At 48.1% G+C, this 24,192-nt stretch overlaps 5 non-coding genes across 5 annotated transcripts; all 5 read left to right on the forward strand.

Annotated features, from left to right (window-relative positions):
* The first annotated feature begins 23,328 nt into the window (after nucleotides 1-23,328).
* On the forward strand, nucleotides 23,329-23,401 carry Trnar-acg (transfer RNA arginine (anticodon ACG)). The gene has a single exon. It is a non-coding gene; the product is annotated as a tRNA-Arg (tRNA).
* An 82-nt stretch (nucleotides 23,402-23,483) lies between these two features.
* Nucleotides 23,484-23,556, forward strand: Trnar-acg (transfer RNA arginine (anticodon ACG)). Its single transcript has one exon. It is a non-coding gene; the product is annotated as a tRNA-Arg (tRNA).
* Nucleotides 23,557-23,785: 229 nt separating this feature from the next.
* Nucleotides 23,786-23,858, forward strand: Trnar-acg (transfer RNA arginine (anticodon ACG)). Its single transcript has one exon. It is a non-coding gene; the product is annotated as a tRNA-Arg (tRNA).
* Nucleotides 23,859-23,935: 77 nt separating this feature from the next.
* Nucleotides 23,936-24,008, forward strand: Trnar-acg (transfer RNA arginine (anticodon ACG)). Its single transcript has one exon. It is a non-coding gene; the product is annotated as a tRNA-Arg (tRNA).
* Nucleotides 24,009-24,089: 81 nt separating this feature from the next.
* On the forward strand, nucleotides 24,090-24,162 carry Trnar-acg (transfer RNA arginine (anticodon ACG)). Its single transcript has one exon. It is a non-coding gene; the product is annotated as a tRNA-Arg (tRNA).
* Nucleotides 24,163-24,192: the final 30 nt, after the last annotated feature.

Consider the following 24,192-nt stretch of genomic DNA (forward strand, 5'->3'; position numbering starts at 1 on the left):
GCATCCTCGACGCGCCGGGCTCGGCTCCGTAGCTCAGCGTGACGCCGCCGCCACCCCCTTCCTGTTTCCCGCCAACGCGTGGAGTGCGAACCGAATATCTGCTGCTTTTCGCTCGCGATCGTTTTGGCGACACCCGCAAAGGGTAGAGCTCTAAAATTAGACTCCACGCAGTCGGTTGCGCACTTCTTCGCCTTTCGCGCCATAGCAGCGTGTAATGTGTATATGCAAGTAGAATCCAATTGATAAGTTTTTGAACAGAAAAATAAAAATAATAATAACGGGAAAGAACGTACTGCACGAGAAAACGTACAATCTGAATTCACTAATACGTCGAGCAGCTTTGCTTGATAACGATTTCACGAACGTTATGTAGCACTGGGAAATCGCACGAAACGGGAACGTATCAGCGAGGTTCTACTGTCTATTAAGAGCGGAGCTGTGTAAGCGTGAGGTTGTGCCATGCCGAAAGTAGATCAAAAACGCGGCTCGGCTCGATAACTCAAACTATATATATATATATATATATATATATATATATATATATATATATATATATATATATATATATATATATATATATATATATATATATATATATATATATATATATATATAGTTGCAGAAATGTAATTCATTACTTTTGCGTTACTTTCTTTCAAAATTTTATTGCTGTAACACAATAGCACAAGTTTATTCAAACTATAACGAACTGCTGTGGCTTGCAGCAGAAAGAAGGCTGGAGGCTTGCGTGAAGGCTGGGAGACTTACTGTGCGTGGCTTCTGTGATATAGTGTTACGTGTTGTTAACTTTCAACAGGAGTTGTTTTTCAAAGTTGTCATCGCTGATTCTTTCCCGTTTCCTCGCTAGGAAGCCAGCTGCTACACTGAACACTCTCAACCCGCAGTGCTTCGATGCGCAGTGCTTCGATGATATAGTGTCCATCTCCTCTGTGCAGCGTCGCGCTTTGCTGTTGCTGGCGTTGGGGTAAGGCGTTGCAGATAAGGCCAAGGAAAATGGGAAAAAAGAGGCTGACCCCCCGTCTGACAGGACGGGAAGGGGTCCGTATACAGAGCGGTCGAATATTTTTTTGGAACGAGAACTGCCGTAGAAGACTGGTTACAACTTGATTTTGGAAAAATAAAGTAATTGATTACCGGCAATCAGTTACAAGAAAATGTAACTGAATTACCCAGAACCTTACAGTTTCGAAAAAGTAATCGATTATATTACAAAATTACAAGAAAATGTACATGATTGCAAGTAATCGATTACTTGTAACGCGTTACGTACAACTTTGACTTGTAGAACACTTATCGAAAGATTTGTAGAAATTTTTAAGAACACTCTCATGCGCACAAGGGAAAAGGAAAGACAAGTTGGAGAAGGAGTTGTCATGATATAGACAAGGAGTATGACAGTAGCAACAATGAAGTTTACACGAAAAGTTACATGTATTTTTCAGTCAGGAATGCCACGTTCTGGAAAAACTTTCGATTCCGTTCGCTAATGGTTCGCGGAAAAAAACGAGTGCTTGAAAAGATTAGTACGTGCAAAATTTGGTGCCAGATCCTGATTCTGACGATGTCTGGTCTGCTGGGAATGAACTGTCAAGAATCAGGGCTGTGCCCGCGCATATTCGTTACGCAGCTCCGTGGACAAATAGTGTTCACCTTCGATCCCAGCGGGCAATGCGATATGTTTTTAATCAGAAGACCTTAAACGGCTCGTTAAAAGGATCACGTGATGAAAAGCCGGCGTGTCGTACAAAATGTCACATGACCACCCGCGCACTTCGTGGTTCAGGCGCTGAGCTGCGCGCTCACTTCGTCTTTGCGGCGTGACTAAAAATATATGAGGCGTTTTTTTCGAAATGGGTCAAATCCATCCAAAGAGAATTTGAGAAAACGGCAAAAATTTGCTATGCAAACTAAATACAACGCTGTCAAAGCTATTCTATGATATGTTTTACATGCCGGCTAGGGGAAGTTTCTGGTCACAATCAATTAAAAAATATGCAGCGGATTTCACCATTATTAGCATGATAACTTTGGAATTGCCTCATTTCGAATTGAGACATGGAATTCAATGCGGTATTCTTGAAAAAACTTCATTGAAATTCTGGCAGTGGCACATTCTTGCTTCGTCCGCGTCGACATTGCTTCTGTTCACGATGTCGTCGACGTCACGGGACCGATCTCTCGCCGATCTCTTCACTTCCATCAGAATCCATGATAATCCAGCTCCGAAAGGGCAAAAAAAAAATTGCACAAACACCCAGAAAACAGGCAGAGTAGTCAGGTAGGCGGGAAATCACACGGAGGCTTCCACGTTCGCCGAATCACGTGATCGCCGAAGCGCTCTACTATCGGCATACTGGATTTGACTCATTTCGATCCATACAGCGCATGGATCTGGCTCAATTTCGTTTTGAAACGGAATCTGTGAGCACACGTAGCTGTTGGTATTTGACTCATTTCGTTCCGATCTCTCTTTTAGAGGAAAGTTGAGAGAATGTACTTGCCAATGGAGCAATATTTGAGCTAGTTTCGGTTTCTGGATTTAGCCCATTTCGAAAAAAAAAAACGCGACATATATACATAAAGCGACTTTCGCGTGATGTAAAGTGCGCGGTATAAAATAGTCCCGGTGATATGCTATATGACTTTCGCCTTCGAGTTGTGACCCGGTCAGTTTTCAGTCATTGTTGTTCATTTCAAACCTTAAGTTCCCTGTGAACACTTAGTTAGCAAATGCCTGAAATGCGAAACTCGGTGAATAGAGAAATCGTTTATTCATACACCAAAATGATGAGCTTCTCGCCGCATACAGCTTGGCGCTCACAAGACGTGTATACAGCTGACTATGCTGCGAATGTGTGCACGAACAACTCAAGTTACAGTTGGTATATTGCTCGTTCTTGTCGCGCTGTAACATAATGAATCAATTGGTTACAGAGAGAAAAGGACAAGATCCCGAGAAAGCCAACTAAAAGGCAGTTTGTTACCCTACACGGAGGGAGAGGAGAACGGAGAAAGGAAGGAGGACAGCCGATACGCTCGCACGCGTAGCAGCCTGAGATCAGACAGACGAAGGAATGGCGCGGGCAAATATTTACTTACACGAACACATCTCGCACACGTGTACATACACACGTACACGTAACGCGCGCTTGCGCACGGGTGCATCAACGAGTCTTACGTTTCGCGAACATCTCCTTGTGTTCACAGGAGTGTGTAAGTCGTGCTGCATCCGACAAGTTGAGACATCAGCCGTCCTATACACGACGAAACACGCTGCGTGCCTCTATGCGTGATATCCGCCCGCGAGCGGACGACGCCCGAGCAATGCGAGTCGACTCGCGCAGCGGCGCTAGCGAAGTCTGCAGCTATCAGCTTCTTTCGCCTTCCAACGGCGGCGGCACCTGTGTTTGCCGTCGTTGTCGGCGGCGGCGGCCCCTTTGAGGCCCAGATGGCTCGTCGTCCTTTCGGCTTCTCCGTGCCACACCGCGCACTCCGCTGCCGCCCGCCGCGCCGCCTGTAGGGAGGCGCGAGGCGCGAACTCTTCTGCTGGTTCTACGCCGTCTTCTGAGTATACATCTGCATTCTGCAGCTTCTGCTCCCGCGCGGAAGCGGCCGCATGCGGCAGTGAAATTCGTCTGTGAACCTCATGCCGTCGGACAGACGGACGAGCGAAGATCCGCTCTTCATCGGTATTGCGCCTGCTGTAAGAGTGTATAGGGCCAACAAGAAGACTAGACTGTAGATAGATAGATAGATAGATAGATAGATAGATAGATAGATAGATAGATAGATAGATAGATAGATAGATAGATAGATAGATAGATAGATAGATAGATAGATAGATAGATAGATAGATAGATAGATAGATAGAAAAAGGAAAGGAAAGCAGACAGGCTTATCAGGCTGCACCTGAGGCAAGGGGGGGGGGGTGCTGAAATTCGTCCACTCTTCTATATTCCCGGGTAACTTTCTTTTTCCTTTTTGCCATGGAAAGACTTTCTTTCGAATAATTAGACCTCGCCCCCCCCCCCCCTTTCCGAAAAAAGAAACCTCATGGCTACGTGCCTGATACCATGCACTGGGTAGGAGGAAGCAGGTCTAAAAAAGAAGGGGGAGAGACAATTCGGCACGCAGCTCAGTCATTTGAATGAGACTGAATGAAAACAACGTTGCCGTTATAACAGCAGATAACCAACATCAGGCAGCCATGACACGGTCACCAAACAATTTGCGGTCTTGAGCGAAAAATAGAAGTGGAGGGTCTATTATATACCTATATACGTATATGAAAAATGCACTGTACAAGAATGCTTCAGTACAAAATAAGCCCTATATAGAAGCCGCCGGCTATAAACACCGCCCACCGCCATTTTACCATGACATGTGTGACGTCATATGCTGCACCGTCGTCTTCTACCGAAGTTTCAGCTGCTGAAAATCGTTCAGTTTCAAAGTCAAGCTGAGGAAACCTTCAATGGCTCGACTGCACGCGCAGTTGACCAGGGAACGACATTGTTCGCCGGAATGCGCAAAGGAAGCAGCTTGTTACGTCACGGCTCGCGAGTGCGTGAGTGGTGCCCGAGTCTCAGGCTGCTCGCGTGTTCATAAAAATTAGTACTCAATTATAATAAGTGCTCGACCAAATGCGCTAAGATTTCGTCAGCTTGTTTGTGAACGCACAAGGATTAACCCATATGCACGGATTATGATTGAAAATTGGGTGACATGGGCCCTTTAGCACTATATCAATGGCCAACATACAGCAAGACTATATAGCAGATATTTGCCAACGCCACTTACGCCAGCCAACACTAGCAATTATTGGCCGCGAGATCGAGCGGAGTCGCCGCCTGGCGGCTACTGGCTGAAGCGCGCCTAGTGTGGATTGCTCCATGCGTCGTCTGCTAGCCGCGTTGTGTTTGCATGTGCGCGTACGTCATGCAGGGCCTCAAAAGGCGGTTTGTTCCGTTGCGTTGGTGCAACTTTAACCGCTCATACGTATGCCTAACACGATGTAAAGAAGCATTTGGCCTTGATCGGCTGTATATGTACTGTAATAAGATCAGTGAGTGCACTTGTTGAGAGTGCTGTGTGTGGTCGTCGTACCGTCCGTTCACGAGAGTCATATCAGTGTAGGTGCCGCTCTGTGGTTCAAGCGCATTGCAAAGTGCACTTGGCGTTGTCCTAAAGATGAGAAGTATTAAATCTCATGTGAATATAGCCTTTTAACGGCTCGGTAGTTAAAAAAAAGGCTCTCGTGCACTTGCGCGTTGTGGTTACGTGTATAACTTCGGGACTATCGTTTATAGGTTATGCGACGAGCTTTAGTTGTGTACGGTCCTGGTCCCACTGCAGAGAAATATTTCTGTCAAGTCACGTCTGACACTTCGGTACTTAAATTTTCCCCTAAACAGAACAGAAAATGGAATGATACGGAAATCGCAAAACTGAGTTGCCTTGCGCAGTCATAACTTGTGGGGAAAAGATATATAAAGACACCAGTGTACTTGCGAAGTAGCTTATGCCTGTCAAATTTGCGCTTTGGCAAGTTCAGTGTCGGAAATGCGTCAGGCCTCAATCTCTTCCGCGAAAACCCTTAAAAAGAGAGAGTGAGCGAGAAAAATATATTCATCAAGATCAGCAGTGGTGATAAATTCGCTCGCGCATTTTCATCGCTTACGTGGCGAGTGAGGGCTCACAAAACGATACTCTTTACTATGCACCAGATCATGCATACACACTTGCCGCGTTTCGGTGCACGTACTTGCCCTGCGGAACACTGAGAACTGTTCTCGCGGCCGTGTAAACACAATGGAACATGCGCGAACTACAAAAGGGATCGGGGACTCTCGTTTAAACACTCATAGCCAAGCGCGAACAAACTTTGCATTCACAGCGCAGACGGTACATGAATGACAAAGAATAAATTCCATGAATTAATTTTCTTCTTTCGCGATTGATTATCGCTTAATTTTCTTGCGGAAGTGCAGGAAAATCAAAGCACAGGGAAGCTTCCCCGAGCGCTCGCTTACTGCGACCGTCTTCACGCTCGTAGTGCACAGCAGCAACAAGCACATAAATGCACACATTAGCGAAGTTATCGCTGACTACTCACAATTCTTTCTCGTCTGCGAATGCACCGTCGTCGAAGTGCTTGCTGCACACCATCGCGTACTTGGAAGGCGTCCTGCCGTTACGAAGACTAACGAGCCACAGTCGGCGACGTTCCGCGTCGGTGGGATAGAAATGGAAGCTTATCCCTGGCTCTGTGCAGTATGTGCGGCATTGTGGCACCGAACAAAGTCTCCATCGATAACGAAGAGTTTTCTGCGGGTACGGAACACAAGATCACGATGTGAAAATAGAAGCCCCGTGTACTTCTACACACACCACACGAAACCAGTATCCACACTAGCGGGGTGACGGTGCTGCCACCTATAGGTCGATCTCGCCGCGAGCCATGAGCCACGCAAAGGTACGCTGTTGTATATAAATCCGAGTTTCTGGTCCTCAGAATAACAGAGAGCTGAGCTAGTTGGTAAGTATTCATTCTAAAAAGACAGGGCTTAAAGGACCCCTGACAGCAAAATTTTTGTTGGTGACTTTTTTACTGTAATTTGTAGCTTTGGGTCTGGTAATCCCTAAGTTAAATCGTAAATGCTCTAGCGTATCGTATAACTAATTCTAGCGTAGTTAATTGTGACCATTTTAGCGTCACTTCAAAACGCCCGCCTAAAAACCACAAGAAACTAGCGACCCATGCGGGGAGCGTCAAAGACCACGTGCACTCAAGCTGTGGTGACGTAGAAAGCGCGGTTTTCAAATCGGGGCCCCGCGCGCGGTAGAGATTGAAAGTATGTGGGTGCCTCGGTATGGGTTAAACCTGTTAAGCGCGTGACCCCTCACGAAAACTACCTCGAGAGCAGCCCGACAACAAAGCGAGAGGGGTGCGGAACAATAGGCCTCGCCGGGTGCCAGTCGTCGTATTGTGCATGTGCGCCCCGCAAACGCACGCCGCACGCTTCGACACAGCAAAGAGAGTGAAAGCATGGCTGGCAGTCGGCTCCAAACACACTCAGAGATCGTCGACGTCATTGTTACTAGCGTATCGTCACTCGGGGTGATTTTTGTGCAATGTATCACACCGAACACGTAGCACTAGTGTCGATGTTGCAGGGCAGCCGATTTTTTGTTTTTTCTCCTACGCTGTTTGAAATCGAATTAAAATAACTTCCACGCGACGGATGCCGTTCAAATTTGGCCAAGAAGACCTATGCATACCAAGCGATCGAATGATGGGCACATCTCGATCTTGAAATTTGATGTCAGTGCTCCTTTAAGTCGTATGCGGCCGCTTCTGCGGGCTGTATGCGGGCAATAGGTGGCATGCGGGCTATAGGTGGCAGCACCGTCGCCGCGTTTGTGTGGATAGGCGGTTGGTGGCGCGTATACAAATGTACGCAGCGGCGCTTCGCCGTAGGTGGTTCGAGTCGATTGTCGGCGAATAAAGCGCGTTGAGTGCAGCCTAATGGTGACGTATAAGCCCTCCATTGCCAAATTAATGCACGAAACCGACCGAACGTTTCTATTACGTGTGAGAGAAGCGCAATCTGCCAATCAATGGTGTACTGGCATTCGGTCTAGAGCACTGCACGGGCCCGGGCCGTCCCGAAAGCCCGGGCCCGGCCCGGCCCGGCCCGTGGGACGGGCCGGGCCTTCCGAAGCGTTTTCCGGCGGGCCCGGGCTGGGCTCGGGCTTGAAAGTACGGGCCCGGGCCGGGCCCTGGCTTGAAGCCGCGGGCCTGAGCCGGGCCTGGGCTTGAAGCCGCGGGCCTGGGCCGGGCCCACGATGTACTTGTTACTTTGACAAAGTCTGGTCCAGCAGACGAAACGTTAGTGAAAATATACAGTGCCAATCTATATCTTTACTGGTGAAAAAAAAAATGGCACTTCAACTGTTTTTCTATTTTTATTGCTAAGCTTTACTAAGAGCCAGCTCTTTGCACGTGTCACTTCAGCTTGGCACAGTATACCTTATAGACCATGCAATGCGTAACGTTCGCGTGTGCTCGAAGGCGCGACTTACGCCTTTTAGTGAGCTGGTCCGAGTCAAGTCCCGGCCCGCAGCCTCAAGCCCGGTGTAGTGAATGAAGGGAATTTCTGAAAGAAATTTAGGCGTTTGTGAATTTTGAGATGTTTGTGCGGAATTGTGAGGGTGAAGACGACGGTGACATGAAGGCGAGCCAGGGGCAGGTGGCACGCGCGGCGGCGGCACAAGAGAAAAGAAGGCGAGAAAGAAGAGAGGCGCGTGTGGAACGCGCAGAGGGCTGAGCGAAGCAAGCCGAAGGACACGCCGGACCAGGGCGCTGTCCGAGAAGTTTGTCGTGGCCGTGCCCAGCGAGGACTGGTGCTTTCCTGGTGTTTCGGGCGTTGGCGGTGGCTCCAGCGAGGACGTGCCGGACCAGGGCGCTGTCCGGGGAGCTCCTCCGGCCTGTTCTTGGTGAGACCTGGGGAGCCTGGGGAGGCTATCGGTACAGGGCGCGGCTCCTGCTGTGTCGGCGGGCAGGCGTCACGAGTTCCTGAACACCGTCGCCACCTGGGACGGCGCAAGGCCGTGATCAAACGGGAGGCCTTACGGAGGCCTTGTCTTCCTGCCGTGAAACACACGGGACATGTCACCTGCGTGCCTGGGCTTGCGTTCAACGACACTCGTCGCCGCATGTGGACTGACCCTCCAACATCTACAAGTCGTGAGATGTTTTTTCTGTACCCTCGATCGGACATTCCGCGGTTAGGACGTTCATATTAATTTATGTGTGTTTATCTCTGTGCTTGTTCTCCGTGATCGTCCCTAGTATACCTTGTCCCTATAAATGTCGATCCAAACTCATTCGTGCGTATTCTCTTGTCGCCTGTTCCGTTGAGCCACGCACTCGCAAACGTGACGAACCACCACTCGGTCCTTACAATTTTCTGGCGTCCGCGAGACAGGACCAAGCTCTTCCGTACACCTTAGAGCCTCACGTTGCTTGTGTGTGGTGGGCGGCAATGGACGAAAAGAGAACGCTCGTTGAGTTAGGGAAGGAGATGGGACTCACTGGAGAGGCCTTGCAGGCATGGGTTAGCGCAGAGCAGAAGGACATGAGGGATCAGCGAGCTAAGGAGCGCGAAGAAGCGAGGGTAGCGGCGCAGGAGGAACACGCGCGAGAGTTAGCGCGTATGGAGGCGGAACGGGCGCTCCTCGAAGAGCGAAGGCGTGTGTTAGAGGCAGAGCGGTTGAGTCCGAGAACCACCGTAGGCAGCGAGACAGGTGGTGGTCAGAGTTTTCGCAGCCCCCATAAGATGATCCCTCCCTATAACGAGGAGAGGGATGAACTAGATGCTTATATACAGAGGTTTGAGAGAGTAGCGTCTAGTCAAGGTTGGCCACAAGACAAGTGGGCCTTGTCTTTGAGTCTCTGTCTGACGGGCGAAGCACTAACGGCAGTAGGTCGGATGTCCGCGGAAGACGCTACCGATTATGCCAAGCTGAAGCAGACGCTACTGCAGCGGTTCCGCTACACGGAAGAAGGGTACCGTGTGAAGTTCCGGGATTCCAAGCCTGAAAATGCTGAGACCGCACGGCAGTTTGCTGGCCGTCTTCTAGGGTACTTTGACCACTGGCAAGAGTTAGCCAAAACAGCAAAGACATATGAGGCGCTGCGGGACAAAATCGTGTCTGAGCAGTTTTTACGACGCTGCGAAGAAAAACTGGCGATCTTTCTGAAGGAAAGAGGATGTGATGACCTTGACACACTGGCAAAGACAGCTGACCAGTACTTGGAAGCGCAAGGCATCATAAATCTTGCTAGAGGCAAGGACGGAAAAGAAGAGAAGGGGAAGCCGCCAGGCCATTATAAAGCAGCTGTGATGACAGAGAGCAAAGAAAAGCCTGTCTGCTTTCTTTGCAACAAGCCAGGACACAAAGCTTCCGACTGCTGGACAAGATCTAGGGCAGCGAAGCCATCACCATGCTGGAAGTGCAAGAAGCCTGGTCATAGCGCCGACACGTGCTCTATTGGCTCTGGGAGACATGGTGAAGCTTCATGCTCTGTTCTAAGACAGGAAGAATTGCAGGATGAGCAGAAAAAACAACGGAAGCCTGCCCATACAAGTGCATGCAAAAGTCATGGTATGCTGGATATTGCCCAGAGCTGTACAACCTGTTGTGGAGGGTGGAAACAGATGCCGACGGTCACGGGTCGTCTTGAAGGCAACTTGGTGACTGTCCTCCGAGATACCGGCTGCAGCACGGTTATAGTAAAACGCTCACTGGTTCCCGACACCAAGCTAACTGGCAACACACGCATTATACGCTTACTAGACCGGTCGGAAAAGTGTCTGCCAGAGGCCGACGTATTTATTGATTCACCGTTTTTCAGGGGAGTTGCTCGTGCTGTTTGCATGGAGAACCCTCTGTACGATGTTATCCTTGGCAACATCGAAGGTGCTGTCCCGATTGCAGATCCCGATTTCAAGCAAACAGATTCACCGAGTGAGAAAGTGACAAAGACAGCGACAAAGCATAGCAAATCAAGGGAAGTGACGGCCGCTGCAGGAAAGACGGGAAAACTGCAAAATGTAACTGCACCGCAAGTTGACCCCATAAGCGTCAGCACGGAAGAACTTCGCCAATTGCAGAGCATGGATGAGACACTGGAGGCTTGTTTCCAAGCATTGGACCAAACAACAACGTCCAAGAAACGAGCTACTACCAAGTTCGTGCTGGTCCATGGCATCCTTTTCCGGCATTACCAGACTGCCGAACAGCGACACTTCGAACAACTGGTGGTTCCGCAGAAGCTACGCGCCACAGTAATGAAGATGGCACACGAGGGATGGCTCGCGGGCCATCAGGGGCAAAAGAGGACAGTAGACCGTGTTCTTGAAGAGTTTTATTGGCCTGGAGTACAAGCGGATGTCACACGCTTTGTAAAATCGTGTGACATATGTCAGAGAACAGTACCAAAGCACCTCGTGGGTCGTGTGCCTTTGGGGAATATGCCCATAATCGAGACTCCATTCCACCGAGTCGCGATTGATATTATCGGTCCTCTGTCCCCAACTTCGGAAAAAGGAAATAGATACGTTTTAACCATGATAGACTTTGCTACGCGCTACCCAGATGCGGTAGCCTTGCCGAGTATTGAAACGGAGCGAGTAGCAGAAGCGCTACTAGAAATGTTCGCTCGCGTTGGAGTCCCACGGGAAATCGTGAGTGACCGTGGCAAGTCATTTACATCTCGTCTGATGCAAGAACTGGGACGATTAATGTCGTTTAGACAACTCCCCACTACGCCGTACCATCCCATGGCGAAAGGGCTTGTGGAAAAATTCAATGGGACCCTCAAACAGATGATTCGGCGAATGTGTCAGGAGTGCCCTAACCAATGGGACAGGTACTTGGCTCCACTACTATTCGCTTATCGCGAGGTCCCGCAAGCGAGCCTTGGTTTTTCGCCATTTGATCTCCTTTACGGACGATTCGTGCGTGGCCCAATGACCATACTTAAGGAATTGTGGGCAGGCAAAAACGTCGATTGTGAGATCAAGACCGCGTACAGAGATGTCATGGAGCTAAAAGAGAGGTTGCAGAACACCTGCAAGATAGCTCAAGAAGAGGTCCAGAAGGCAAAAGCTTCACAGAAGAAGCCTGATGACAGGAAGAAAAGACTTCGAGAGCTCTCTGCAGGCGATAAAGTGTTGCTGCTCCTTCCATCGGCCAAGAATAAGCTAATCCTCACGTGGAAAGGTCCCTTTACAGTCCTAGAAAAACGTAGCGAGAATGATTATCTATTAGACCTAGGTTCGCGAGTTAGCTTATTTCACGCTAACCTCCTCAAGAGATATGAGGAAAGGGAAATCGAACCCCATCACCGATAGGGTCCTTTCGAACAAAGATGTGTTATGTTTGCTCAGAACTATCGCAAAAGAGGTGCAACATGATGTAAATTGTGTCCTTGTGTGTTGTTGGACTTCATGATTGTGGAAAAGTTGTTGTGCCGAACAACTTTCTTGAGTGGGGGGATAATTGTAGTGAATGAAGGGAATTTCTGAAAGAAATGTATATGTTTGTGAATTTTTGGTGGAATTTCGATATGTTTGTACGGACGTACGAGAATGAAGACTACGGCGACATGAAGGCGAGCCAGGGGCAGGTGGCACGCGCGGCGGCAGCACAAGAGAAAAGAAGACGAGAAAGAAGAGAGGCGCGTGTGGAACGCGCAGAGGGCTGAGCGAAGCAAGCCGAAGGACACGCCGGACCAGGGCGCTGTCCGAGAAGTTTGTCGTGGCCGTGCTCAGCGAGGACTGGTGCTTGCATGGTGTTTCGGGCGTTGGCGGTGGCTCCATCGAGGACGTGCCGGACCAGGGCGCTGTCCGGAGAGCTCCTCCGGCCTGTTCTCGGTGAGACCGGGGAGCCGAGCTACCTGCCTGAGGCTACCGGTACAGGGCGCGGCTCCTGCTGTGTCGGCGGGCAGGCGTCACGAGTTCCTGAACACCGTCGCCACCTGGGACGGCGCAAGGCCGTGATCAAACGGGAGGCCTTCCGGAGGCCTTGTCTTGTGACGTGTCACCTGCGTGCTTGGGCTCGCCTTCGACGAGACTCGTCGCCGCACGTGGACTGACCTTCCGCAAGACGACATCTACAAGTCGTGAGATGTTTTTTTTGTAACCTTGGTCGGACATTCCGCGGGTAGGACTTTCACATTAATTGATGTGTGTTTATCTCTGTGCTTGTTCTCCGTGATCGTCCCTAGAATCCCTTGTCCCCATAAATGTTTATTGAAACTTATTCGTGCGTATTCTCTTGTCGCCTGTTCCGTTGAGCCACGCACTCGCAAACGTGACGAACCACCACTCGGTCCTTACACCCGGGCCCGGCCCGGGCCCGGGCTTGAATCCGCGGGCCTGAGCCGGGCCCGGGCTTGAAGCCGCGAGCCTGGGCCGGGCCCGGGCTTGAGGCTGCGGGCCGGGCCTGACTCGTACCCGCTCATTAAAAGGCGTAAGTCGGGCCTTCGAGCACACTCGAACGTTATGCATTGCATGGTCTAAGGTATACTGTGCCAAGCTGAAGTGACACGTGCAAACAGCTGGCTCTTTTTCCGGATTTTCCGTCCGATCGCCCGCTTCAAAGCGCACGGCATCATTATAGTAATCATCATCAACAACTAATATCCTCTAGCGGGCCCGGGTCGGGCGTGGTCTGAACAAGCGCGCCCTGGATTAGTTTAGTAATGAACGCCCGGGCCCGGGCCGGGCCCGGGCTGGGCTCGGGCTTCATAAAGCGGGCCCGGGCCGGTCCCGGGCCGTAAAATCCGGCCCGTGCAGTGCTCTACTTCGGTCACATTCGTGTTTTGCACTGTGCTCGATGTTTTTTTCTGGCTTTATTTGCACGTATTTAAAATTTGTTTTGCCTACACCACAATATAAATAGTGTTGCGCGACTGAGGCAATTAAGTATTTACTTTTTGCTCCAGCGGCTACAAAAAAAAAGAGCCCGTATTTCTGCGTAATTAGATGAAGTAGAACATTATGCACTCTGCTTTTCTGTTTGCATGAATACGTGTATACTGCTATAGAAATGCGTGGCTTCAGGTCTTTTTTACTGCTAACCGGCCTCTGCAGACGCTAGTTTTTGCGGTATCACAAGGATTTCCAAATCACCAACACCTCACGAGATGGTGTCGCTAAATGTCTGCATTCACACCTCGACATTTAGTACCTTTTTTTTTCGTTTAGACGACGCCAAACGCATTATGTGATGTGCTGGAACGACGAAGTGATGCCCACATTGAAATGATTTTGGCGAATGGACGGTACGATGGTTAGACTTAGCGCCATACCGACACGTGCATGCACTCGCTTATTAGAGTGCATAGAATTCTTGTAAGGCGAAATGCTTATGTATATCGTGGCATACGTACAAGCTCTTGATAATGTGCTAGCACAACGGAATAAGCTGTAATCTGAGGACGTGCATGATGTACGCACACGTGCGAACACGATGTGGCTAGTAGACGACGCAGGGAACTATCCACACCAGGGGGTTTCGTCCGCTAGCCGCTAGGGGCCGACTCTGCTCGATCTCGCGGCCAATACAGACGGGCCGCTGCATTAACCAGAGATTATTGGAACATTAGAGATCGCTAACCGGAGGCTCACCTTCTAATCTCTCTTTACATTGTCGAGACTGCACGTGCACGCCAAAATTCGATGAATCAGCAGTTTTGTACAGGCATAGAAATGAAGAAACGCGCCTGATGATTGAGGCGTGGTATGTCGATAATAGCTACAGTGCATGCGTGAGTCAACCGTCGATTAACTTTCATAAGGAAGTTATCTTCCACGTAGATCCCCACGAGTGCAGGATTGATAGGTTCGCCTATTGCATGGGCATGAGCAGATAAGTTTTCATGCCTTCTTTCTTTTCTGCCGCTGTGCGTCTCTTCATTTGTTAGTCGCGGCGTTTGTGGTGTCCTGACTTCTTTTTTATGTCCGTGTTTGCACGCCCTGTCCGGTCCTCTATTCTTTTCTCGCTCATTGCATAGTGATCCCGGCCTTGATTTGCTTAAATTCAGTCGGCAGCCTGCAATTATTTATTGACCAGTTGCCTATTCTTAATACAGGGCGTTTTCCTTTTAAGCAACACAGATTTAAAAAAATTAAAATGCTGTGACAGTCACGCTCTTCTGATGTTCGCACACGATCTCTACGTCGAGGCCCAAATACATTGCCAAAGCTATATATATATAGCGTAGGAGGTAGGGTAGGGCGGGGCAAAATGCGACAAAAATGTGAAAATAGCGAATATTTTATTTTATTTCACTCGTTACCATAAAACATCAATGCAGGAACTTTCTTTTGGGTACAAGGTATGTGCGACATAAATATGGCGGTGTTGCGACTGTTCAAAGGTTTATTTTAAAAAGAAACAAAAAAACGCTCAGCTGTCTCATTGGGCCCCAACCTGCGGGGCAAAACGAGACGCTGCGTGAGGCAAAACGAGACAGTGTGAAAAAATTTTATCCTTTGAGTTGTTGCAGTAGAAGCACTTTGAATTCACTCCGTGGGCCCCACGCAGTCTTCATGAGCGCAGACTTTGCACTCCACGCATTGAATCCAAACAGAACCCGACGTTGTGTTGCTCCGAAACTCCTGAAAAGCATTCAGTGCGTTTTTCATGTCGTTTTCCTTCCAGGAAACTCTAGATGACAGCGTGGTAAAAGAGTAAAACATCAACCAGGCGTCACACAATGCGAATTCTGTAACCATGCGTCACACAATGCGAACTGCACAACGAGTGGTTTGTTGAATGCTTCCAACCCATTACAAAGGGCTCTGCGATAATTCTTCATCGTCATCAGCCGTCGAATCAACAAAATGCACATAATGCCTCAAAGATGGTACCTCGCTTCTCCGCAGAATTACGAATAATGTCGTGGTGGAGGCTTCCCAACTTCACAAAAATTATGATTTGTGCCGTAGTGGGCACTTAATTGCTAGTGTACTTGTATTAGTAGCCACAAGAGAGTTTATAACGGGCTGTAGAAATGCCGTTCTTCCAGCTTTTGCTGTGACTGTGCTGCGCTTTCCGCGCAGGCCTGGCGTTCTTTTGTTTTATACATTTATTTGTTTGTAGCGATTCGTCTGGTGACAAATTGACGAACGGACACACAATTTGATCGTTCTCGTTCAGTCGGCATAAGAATGCTTACACGTTTTGAAAAACCACGCCTCTATAGTTGTTTTAACGTAGTACTGCTCGCTCACTGCGGCGTCATGCTTGCATGTAGATTAGGATTGCCAGGCCAAAAAGACAACAAAGAAAAGACAGAAACTAGCCAAAAAGTAGTCAAATTGAGCCTCAGTAAAAGTAACCAAAAGTGGCCAAGCGTGTGTGAAAACAACGGTGATGTGTTTATCTAAATGACTAAATGCGCAAAAGCCTTTCGGCGAAACTCTAGATAACTACAGCATTAACCCTTCAAAATCACAACTGTTGCGGTTCAAGCATAAATTGTGGACACTAGCTATCGTTTTGTGCAGGATGACGAAGTTTCTTGCGGGATTCTTCTCACAAGGACTAAAGAAAAGGGAACAGCGTTGTGCGACGATAAAAATGAGTACGGCATGAGTTTTGTCAGAATTGCTAGGATCGAAACATAAATTGTAGTCACTTTCGCAATCGTTTCGAGCGTGATGACGAAGTCCGTGCAGTTTTTTTAATGCGAAGCATTTCTTAGCGAACCTTTGGCACTTTGAGCGTTTCTATCTATCTATCTATCTATCTATCTATCTATCTATCTATCTATATCTATCTATCTATCTAGCCGCCTACGTCTGGGTGCTCTCATGATCGCCTCCTTAACTTAGTGTAGACCAAAATTGGCATGGGAGTGTAAGAGGATTTGACGAATGTGACTGTCGGGTCATGACGTGAATAACGTGAAAATCCTGTCACGTACATCGTCAAATCCTTTCCTCGAGACACATGTGGCACATACCCGTTTACCACGGGCCGCGGTATACGGGTATGCGCCACAGGTGATTGACAGCTTATATCTACCCAAGAACGGCGAGAACAGACATTGGCAATTTAAATGCGAGAGCGTTAAGAAAAGCCGACGTCGGCAGCGTTGACCCGACGAATGGAAAGAATAAACATTAGGATCCCAGCAGGAATCGAACCCAGGCATTCTGCGTGGCAGTCAGCTATACTACCACAGAGCCACGCCAGGTCTGGAAACTGGTTTGGAAGAAAAGCCTGTGCAGGGGGCGTAATGTCGGTGCAACGTTGTGGTGCTGGCTATCTAACTTTAGAAGAAAGCAATAAACACTACATATGTATACTCCCACGATACAGGCGTCATATCAGATGAACGTCTGTGGTTCCGGTGTTGGCTCCGCTTTTATAGCAGTATAATAAAAGTAAATTCCCAACCTTCTCCCAACTCCCTCTTGATTCCAGAGCAGAGCTCTCTCAGCTGCGTAGCCGCTGTCAGTTGCAGCTAAGGGAGTGGAAGGTTGGCCGTAGCTGCCTTGCCTCGTCGTAGTTACTGCTACCTCTCAAGAACGGAGACGACTCCTTTTCTCACAGCAAAACAACTCGATATTTATATACAGGGTATATACAAGGTTAAATGGCAGCTATATGTACATCGGAACTTTCGCATCATCATTCGGCAGAGCCGACAAGTGCATAGCACCGCTCCTGCGACAAGAACCCCCGTGAGGAGCCGGGAGCCAGGTTTTAACACCATCATTGCTCCTCCCAGTTTTCCCCACGGCAAATCAAAATCACTCAGACCGCTTATTGGGTCAACTGTAAATTGACCTGCCGGAGGCCTCCACCCTCTCTCTCTCTCTCTCTCTCTCTGAAGCCTTTTGAGCCACCTGCCTGAGAGAGAGAGACGTGGAACACGTCCGGCAAACGACATTCTCAGAAGTGCACTCAAAAGAACATACACGATGGTGGCGTCGTTCAGCTACCCTGATCGCGTTCATACACTGTGCGGCCGGTTAACTAGCCGAGCCATGCCGTCCCTTCTCGGCAACATCTCGTATCCGTTGACAGGCTTTTAACAGACACTTTGCGAGATTTATTGGGGCCACGTGCACCGTCCTCGGCGACATCTCGTCTCCGTCGACAGGCGTTCACGGATCGATTTATTGATGTCACAGTCTTGGCTTCCTTCGCACCGCTTCCCGGACCCCCCGCGGGCTGCAGACCGCTGCGTCGGTCGTTAAACCGATGGTCAATAGGGCGCGTCTTTTTGTTCGAACGGTTATGGGCAGAGTGTTCTTTTGTCCCCGCGCTTCTTACATTCGAACCGAGCGTCGCTGCGCTTCGACCCTCGACTCCGAGGCTGGCTTCTTGAAAGCCGCCTTATGGGGGAAAGACACAACTATCCCCCCCCCCCTTCTTGACACGCCGGACCTTACAATAAACATTACATTTGTATTCCTATATATGATTCAGCAAGCTATAGATATATTGAAGCATTGCTTGACCATGGAGGAATACATTAACGAAAGTTACGTATGATATTCACAGGATTGCACCATAAAGTGCACTTAGTTTCGATAATACATGACGTATGTGTTGTAGCATGACATCGGGCACATAGTAGAACGTATTTATTCTCGAGGCGCCCACTGGCAGCCTCAACACAAGAAGTACAACGCAGAATATCCGCCCACACGATACTGTGGCCTGTATGTATACACACGCTATCTCTTGGCGCATGCGCAGGCCTCAGTAGCTTGTGAGCACGTACGCCAGCCACTCGACTGACGTCACAACAGTATGTATACTCTAAAGTGAGCTGGTTAGTAGCATAGCGCGGGAGCACACAAGGACAAAGACCTTTGTCTAACGTGAGGGCTGGCGTTACATCGCACCATAAGTTACTCTTTAAACGCCAGTGTTGTCGACGTGCCTGGTAAGGCCACAATGTGCACACAGGTACTGCACTTACAAAAAACACGTCGATCCACCTCGTAAGGCTCAAGGCCATAAAATACAGCATAGAAATACTCGCTGACTGCTTCGCATGAAACCGATTCCCACAACGCCTGAGATGTGCCGAACTTTTTTTTTTTTCGAAAGCCTGCCCTTAGGCATGTATAGTAAAGATACGCATGTAAATTTGCTTCGTGTATATAGTGCACTTAATCCCGAGTAGCAGTCCGTACCTAATCATAAGAAATGTGACAAGCAGTTCGGATATGCGATTTCGAATGTCAGTTGTCCTGTTCACTTCCAATTACGGTTTAATGTCGCGTTCAGCGATCGGTGGTCTGCAAAATGAGGCCCTATACAACAGTTAATTCCCCACTAGTCCTTCACTTTTGTGTGATGCAAATGCCACGTACAATTTCGGGAGCTAGAAACGTGCCTTGGCTGCCATGTTTTGACACTGCATACTCGAACGCCAACGAGAGCGACGTCACCAGATATTGATAATTCTGTTTAAATCGAGGGAACTAGAAAGTAGCCAAATAGCAGCCAAGACGTTTTTTAATGCCGCCACCGGCCTAAAAATGTAAGTAAACCTGGAAACCCTGATGTAGATAAAGGTTTCGACATATTACAGGTTACTTACCTCTTTAATGCGTGCTCACGCGTGACTGTGCACATTTTCAGCAGGGGGGTGTGCCCAGATAAGATAGATGGTGACGGCACTATACTAGGTCCTACGTAGTTCCCGATCAGTCAAAATGAAGCACATTGTCCTTTGAGGGGATCATAGACTTAACATACCAAGTTTCACGAGATTTCGTTGAGCCAATGTCGCCAAAATACGAAAAATACATTTTGAAATCCGTGAACTCACCTGCGGCCACTTCGGCGCGAAATGTAAAAACGAAACTGTTACCTTGATTTTCTCTCCTATTACTATAAACATGTGGCGGTGAAATTAACATTAGGGTTCTCAGAGTGCAATTTATCAATCTAAACCGACTTTTTTGAGAGTTACAAAGAGTAGACTTAGTTTTGAGGGCTACAAACAGTGATTTTCCAGGTTCTATTTCCAAATATGCGCTGAACACATTTATTTATTTATTTGTTGATTTTTCTTGTCACGTGCCTGAGCCCACGATATGCGCACAACTACTCATATTGCATAAAGAAGTCCATCCACCTATAGATAGATAGATAGATAGATAGATAGATAGATAGATAGATAGATAGATAGATAGATAGATAGATAGATAGATAGATAGATAGATAGATAGATAGATAGATAGATAGATAGATAGATAGATAGATAGATAGATAGATAGATAGAAGTGCCTTTGGTTCGCTAAGAAGTGCTTCGCATTTAGAAGCCCGGCACTATACTCCAGTCGCTTCCTTATCGAAACACGCGCCATTCGCGCAAAATCATTCACGCACACTGCTATCAGCGGCTGACGTCACCTGGGTTCCAGCGTCGTCACGCCTCCTGCAAACAAAAGCGCGAAGAGGCGGGGCTTCCCGAGACCCCGCCCACGACCGCACCCGCCGACATCCAATGACGACTCGCGTCAGGTGCACGCGGCCTCTTATTAGCGCCGCTCCGCCGCGCACAGCAGTGACGAGGATACCCGAGCGAAAAATAACCTTCGTTATTCCTTTTTTCTCGCTTTCTACTTTGCTTCCTTTTTTAAGAAGCGCGCGCACGCGTGCGCGCTTCGCACGAGAGTTGCGGCACAGAGCGCGCGCGGTTTTCTATAGTTTGCGTTTTGCGTTTCGCATTCTTCGTTCTGCGCGGCGGTGCGTCTTTGGCGTCGGAACAGCGGCAAAGGAAAACGCGTCGGATAGAGTGGCCACGCTTGACGGCTGGTGCGTAGCCGAGCGTCTCGCGATGGCGGCTGAAAGAAAGAAAGAAAGAAAGAAAGAAAGAAAGAAAGAAAGAAAGAAAGAAAGAAAGAAAGAAAGAAAGAAAGAAGAGGGCGCAGAGTAAGTTGACATGCCAGGCCGACGCGCCCACGTCGAGCTGTCTGCCGTCAATCTTTCTCTCATGAGCCCCTCTTCTCGAGTCGCTCTGTCCGTGAAGAGACGTGGCGGTTCTTTCGGGTCGCTCAGCGTGTTTCCGACAACTGCGGGTCTCTTTTGATATGAACGAGAAAAAAGAACGTATAAAAATCCTATAGGACACCTAAGCACTTCTCGTGAGTTGCGCATGCGAAAGCAGTAATGTCCAATTAAAAGCCCCATCCAGCAAACGCAGCGGCCTGCAAATTCAGCCGCTTGCCACAAACGTCCTGCGCTATACGAGAGACCGCGGAAGCGGCCGCCAATCCTGCGCGCAGCAGCCAAACCCAATGGGTAAACACGTTATCCGAAGGTTGCAGGTTCGGTCCCTGGCCGCAGAAAGTCTTCTTTTCATCCAATTTATTTTTTTATGTTTATATAATAATTACCACACTAAAGTTAAACAGCACTGACATGAATTTTCGAAGGTGAGTTTACTCTGCCATACAAATCTTCTGTATACAGAAACGGCTCTGTCCAAGTGTGAAGCTCGGTAAATGCTGATAAGACATTTTATTTCGATATTAAAGTCAATTATCCCATGACGCACATATATATACTGACGTAAACACTTGCATGATTTCAGGCTACAGTGTCGACTATTCTGACTTCACGAGTGTTGATGACGTCCGGCAGCAAGACATTCAATGTGGCCGCTTGTACATCGTCAAAAACACTTAAAATGACCGCTTGTGCGTCACCATGCAGCGGAGAAAGGATTATGGAAACGTCGCGATACCTTGCGCAAGCACGTGACGAGTATAGCTCATACCGTGTTGAGACGTCAGGGTACACACGGGACCGAAACTATAGCTTTTAAAAACACACTGTAATTACTTTTTCAGGGTGCACTCGCGCTTAGCAGTACATTTTCTAGGCTCCTGAGGTCTTCGCCTTTCATTTGACGCAAAGAAAGTATATGTCCCCTGTATCTTCCTTGGCTACATTGTCTGTTGGTTTAGTTAGGTTTTGTCTAATAAAGAAAACGAGCCATTGATCGATTCCCCTTTTTTCATTGCCAAGCGACGTCAAATCTTCGGTTCGAGGAGCATAACGTCATAAAATACAGTGCACAACTATATACTTGAGCACAGTACAAATATACTTGGAGAGGGCTTTCGATAAGGCATCACAAGAAATTCTTTTTCTTGTCATGGTACACACTAATGTCGGTTCCATCTTGTTAGAAGGTGTAAAGATGTGGTACCGTATCCGCGCAAACTGTAGTTAATAAAACGTTGGCTCGAGCATTAACATCATGACAGGATGTGCTCTTTTCCCACTCTGCGATATTTCTAGAACCATTTTGCTTAAGCGTAGCAATGATGTCAAAGGACTTTGCGTAAGCGAAATAAAACTGTTAGCGTACGCGGATGACATTGTAATCTTCTGCAGATAACCGAACTGTAAGTAGGGCGGTTGAAGTGGCTGCGAAGTTTTGTGACATGACTGGCCGTACTGTAAATGGATCAAATCGCATGAAAGTTGGGAAGGTACTCCAATGCTTTTCGAAAATATGACATGGACAATGACGCCAATGAAACATCTTGGCGTGCGATTACAATAATACAATGACACGAGAATATTGGCAAGAAGAAATTGATGACGCGTAGCAAAAAACGGCCATGTTCTGAGGCCGCACATGTCTATATTCGCACGAGCAACAGTGTGTAATCTCTTTCTGGTTGGGAAAATATGGTAAGTACTACAGTTTTCACGTATATCTAGAATGAGTACCCAGAAGACATCTATAGAGTTTTCGCTGTGTATACATGGGGTTCAACTTGGGAGCGAACGAGACGTACAAATTTATTTCTACCACTGATGGCAGGTGGCCTCGGTTTAGCACATTTGTTTTTGGAACAGGTCGTGTCACGATTTCTGTGATTTCTGTTCTTGTATGATAAAAAAAAATCAACTTTTTGTTCACAGTTGTTCAACTTAGACTCAGTGGTGCCCTCACAGAATTCGCTGTTTCATCACATCATAGGACAGGATTGAGAATAACAGAACTCTTACTTGAACAGGTGCGGTCTTTTCGGACTTTTCATTAGAATATCTAAGCAGCGTTGCAAGGAAAAAAACTGTACAAAGATGTTATAGACGTCACCTTGCCCATGCCAACATACCGATCAATATACGGTGTAAACAATGATGCAAACGTCTTGACACGGGTGAAGAGAATGCCAATACGTGGGTCACTCAATTGTATCAGATGCAGAAAGCTTGAGACGATCGAACATATATTCTTGGATTGTTCTGATGCACTATTTCTGTGGGACGGGCTACAACGTACCTTGAAAAAAGAGTTACCAGTAACGCCGTATGGCATATGCACTTTCCGCCACCGATCAATAACCATAATGTGCCGTACGACGTGTTCATGGTGATGATGATACATAATCTTCGGAAGACTCGAATAGCAGTGCGGCATGAAGACATCTGCATACTGTCACCAAGAAGGTACTTCAATGAAAGTATTGTATATATCCGTAAAAGCCTTAAACACATGACGGAAAAACCGGAATGGTATTATCACTTGGACTGTTTGATATGACATAAACAGTGGCGTATAGGCAAAATTTTTTTTCGGGGGGGGGGGGGTGCACGGGCCCGATGCACCCCCCCCCCCTGGCTACGCCACTGGCCATAAACCCTTTTATGTCAAGCATTAGCCTAAAAATAGTTAATGTTGTTTTCTCATTATACCCGTGATTTTGTATCGCAACTTGGCAATAAAGAAAGAAAGGGCCTGTGGCGCAACGGATAACGCGTCTGACTACGGATCAGAAGATTCCAGGTTCGAATCCTGGCAGGCTCGTTCCTCCTTACTTTCTTTCTTTTTTTTTGTCTTAGCGCGAAGAGAGGTTGGGTAGATCTCAAAGAGACATGCCTCCGGTTCCGGGCCTGTGGCGCAACGGATAACGCGTCTGACTACGGATCAGAAGATTCCAGGTTCGAATCCTGGCAGGCTCGTTCCTCCTTACTTTCTTTTTTTTTGTCTTAGCGCGAAGAGAGGATGGGTAGATCTCAAAGAGACGTACCTCCGGTTCCGGGCCCGTGGCGCAACGGATAACGCGTCTGACTACGGATCAGAAGATTCCAGGTTCGAATACCGACAGGCTCGTTCATCCTTACTTTCTTTTTTTTTGTCTTAGCGCGAAGAGAGGTTGGGTAGATCTCAAGGAGACATACCTCCGGTTCCGGGCCTGTGGCGCAACGGATAACGCGTATGACTACGGATCAGAAGATTCCAGGTTCGAATCCTGGCAGGCTCGTTCCTCCTTTCTTTCTTTTTTTTGTCTTAGCGCGAAGAAAGGTTGGGTAGATCTCAAGGAGACATACCTTCGGTTCCGGGCCTGTGGCGCAACGGATAACGCGTCTGACTACGGATCAGAAGATTCCAGGTTCGAATCCTGGCAGGCTCGTTCCTCCTTACTTTCTTTCTTTTTTTTTTCTTAGCGCGAAGAGAGGTTGGGTAGATCTCAAAGAGACATGCCTCCGGTTCGGGGCCTGTGGCGCAACGGATAACGCGTCTGACTACGGATCAGAAGATTCCAGGTTCGAATGCTGGCAGGCTCGTTCCTCCTTACTTTCTTTTTTTTTTGTCTT

Source organism: Rhipicephalus sanguineus, chromosome 11, assembly GCF_013339695.2.
Source record: "Rhipicephalus sanguineus isolate Rsan-2018 chromosome 11, BIME_Rsan_1.4, whole genome shotgun sequence".
Classification (NCBI taxonomy): domain Eukaryota; kingdom Metazoa; phylum Arthropoda; class Arachnida; order Ixodida; family Ixodidae; genus Rhipicephalus; species Rhipicephalus sanguineus.